A 3,503-nucleotide genomic window follows, 5' to 3' on the forward strand; every position below is an offset into this window, starting at 1 on the left:
CGGGCGCCATTCTGTGGGCACCCGGGTGGACAGCCATTTCGGAAGGACCCCACCGCACCCTCCTCCCCCCTCTCTGTCTCTCTGTGCAGGCATCGCGGTAGACGCCTAATGTCTGAGCCACTGGCGGGGTCCTTCCTGAGGGGAGGGACTCGAGGGAGGGAAGCAGAGAGCAAGAGGGAGGCCAAGCGAGGAGGAAACAGAGTCTAGTCGAAGGCTTTCCTGGCCGGCGTTCGGAGCCTGATGCCAGCCACAGATGCAGGCGAAGCGTCAGGAATAGCCTCTTCTAGGACATGGCCACAGAGCCCCCAAAACCCACACAAAACTAAGCATGGTTTATTTCCATTTGCAGCATTGTTCCCAGAGGAAATTCATGTTCCAAATTTCTGGGGCCACGGTTCTAAAACAAACCAAGCTTTTATAGCATTTTGAACAAAAGAAACAACAAAACACATTTTCATTGGTTACACTGAATTTAAACATCCATTGGATGTTCAGATATTACACCTAACATACGTCTCCTATCTCTCCTGGTACCCATCCATCAAACCCTTATCTATATGTTTTGTTTCAGTGTCCTCAAACTGTCTCTTGCAGAACTTCTTTTATTTGGGCTAGCAGCTTAAAACCTAGAGCCATTCACAGTTGTTTTCATTCCTAAACAGAACATTTGGCATGACCTGGAATCCTTCATCCTGACAAACTTTGCCCTCAATTCATTTCACATTTCAGCACTATAATCCTCAGCTCCTGAGCATAGTAAAATTCCAATTTGAACCATGCTACCACAGTGGATATGGGAAAACCACAAATAACAAAAACGCCATGTTTTTACCTGAGAGGACACCCCTCTAGGAATTTCTAGGTCCTCCAGTGCAACTCTGTGGTCAACCTCTGCCAGACATTGACCATATTATTAACCTTTATTTATAAAGCGCTGACCATAGAGTAGCGCTGGAGGAGCTACAAAGGCCTATTCCTGTAGTGTGGATAAACCAGAGTGCCTCTACACTGTTTGACACCACTCAAAAGTCAATGGCGTCATTAGTAGTGTTTTTTGTACTCATGTGACTCTTAAATCGTGATTCCTCTAGATCACTGAATGCAGTGGAAATAGTTGCGACATTGTACACCATAGGCAGGTTTACTCTTATATATTTATTGTTTTATGTACAGCGCTGTGCAAACCTATAGCGTTATATAAATAAAGAATGATAATGATAATAATAAAGAACTGGCAAAATTAAAATTGCAACCCTAAATTACAATATCAAGCACAGCCTGGATATATTATGATATTACAATATCATAAGCACAGCCTGGAGAAGAACTGGTTAAGATTTGATATGATAGCCTTGTTTAAATATCTGAAGGGGTTTCATATTGAGGATGAAGCAACCTTGTTTGCTGCTGCTCCAAAGACTAGGACACAATGGAGTAATGTATGCAAGCTACAGGAAAAGTGATTAGTTCCTCAACATTAGGAGGAACCTCTTCTTGACAGTAAGAGCTGTTGGACAGTGGAACACACTGCCTAGGAGTGTGGTGGAGTCTCCTTCTTTGGAGGTCTTTAAACAGAGGCTGGATGGCCATCTATGTGTGTGTCTGGGGGGGTGCTTTGATTGAGAATTCCTGCATGGCAGAATGGGGTTGGATTGGATGGCCCTTGTGGTCTCTTCCAACTCCATGATTCTATGATTTACATAGTTTCATGTGATTAGAGGGAACATTTATTAAGTTGTTATCTTTTTAAAGAGAATTTTAGAAGAGTGAAAAAACATTTTTTGGGAATAATTCTTTCTCTTCCCACTGAGCTTTGCCCCACTCACGCCTTCTCTTCTGCTAAGCTCCAGGGTTTTAAGGGGATGTGAGCAAACGCTTGCAGCCTGTTTCTGGCAAAAGACAGACATTTGGGGAGCAGTGGTGTCACCTCTCTTAAAGGTGTCCCTTGGTACAGCCCAGACTCCCCAATAAAGCCACTACTTTAACTGCCATGGCTTCTTCCTACAGAACCCTGGGATTTTGTAGTTTTATGAAGCTACAGCACTCGTTGGCAGGGAAAGCTAAAGATCTTGTAAAGCTACAGATCCCAGGCTTCCATAGGATAGCATTACACCACTTAAAGAGGTATCAAGCTACATTATTTTTAAGATGCACCCAAAAAGTTTCTTTCATTGGCAAAGGCAAAAGATCCTTGTTGGCCAAAGAGGAGTTTCTCGTTCAGATGATCTCGCAGAGCGATACAGAAGTTAGCAAAACCACAGTTTTCTATTCTGGGTATCTATTCACACTATTCCCAAGCCCTTAATATATGGCATCCATAGATTTATGCAAAAATGTACCAGTAGTAAAACACATCCTAGAGGGATGCAGTGGCTTACAAGTTTAGACGCCAATTCGGACAATTGGAAGATCAGAAGATTGGTAGTCTGAGGTCCAAGTGCTGCAGGATGGGATGAGCTCCCATCACTAGTCCCAGCTTCTGCCAGCCCAGCAGTTCAAAAGCATGCAAATGCAAGTACTGTAGATAAATAGGTACCACTTCAGTGGGCAGGCTTTTGGTGCAGTCATGCTGGTCATATGACCACCAGATTCGTCTTCATACAACGCTGGCTCTTTGGCTTAGTAACGGAAATGAGCGCCACTCAGTTACGACTAGACATTCATGTCAAGGGAAACTTTTACCTTTACCTTTTTAAAACATATCCATTGAAAGAATCAAGGAGCACCTTTTGAGACTAATTGATTTACTTCAACACATTAAGATAAATTCATGCCAGGGTGCTGGTCCTAATGGGGATTATGGGCAGAGGTGAGGAAGGGTCATGTCACAGAACTGCTAACCCATACTGGAAAGCAGATTTTAGGGCTCTGGAAAACTCATCAGCGATATTGGGGACTATTATGAGATGAGAGTTCACAGGATTCCACAGGATGGCAGTGGAATGATACTGCTATAACTGTGTAGTGTGGAAGGACTGGTCATCTGATGCAACAACAAAGCGACTTTGTGGCACCTTAAAGCTTAAGTTGCTTGTCAGAAGGTCACAATCTCTCACAGACTGATAACTTCTCATTAAGTGGGTCAGAGCATATGCCAATAAATAAATATGGGTCAAAACAGACCGGCACCTTCAGCCAGCTTCAAGCCAGCTTGAGGGTGTGGTGTTTACATGCACCATGCCCCCAAGTCACCCGGACGTTGCGCTGGCAATTACACACTGGGTGGCTTCTGAGTGACTTGGAGGTGTGGCATTTAGACGCCTCACGCCCTGGAGCCAGAAAAAAGCCAGCTCCAGATGCAAAGCAGAAGCCTTTTCCCACTTCACTTGGGGCAGAAGCTGGCTGGATTGGGGCACACATCTGCCATGGCTCCAATCCAGCCTTAAATGGGTTGGCGCCAAGCCTCCCCATTGGGGCCATCTGTTTCACCCCTAAATTATTCTTTAAAGTGCCACAAGACTAGATGTGTGCTGAATGTTACAGACGTGCAGGCTATAACTGAG

The sequence above is a fragment of the Sceloporus undulatus genome, chromosome 2 (genome assembly GCF_019175285.1).
Source record: "Sceloporus undulatus isolate JIND9_A2432 ecotype Alabama chromosome 2, SceUnd_v1.1, whole genome shotgun sequence".
In the NCBI taxonomy this organism is placed as follows: Eukaryota; Metazoa; Chordata; class Lepidosauria; order Squamata; family Phrynosomatidae; genus Sceloporus; species Sceloporus undulatus.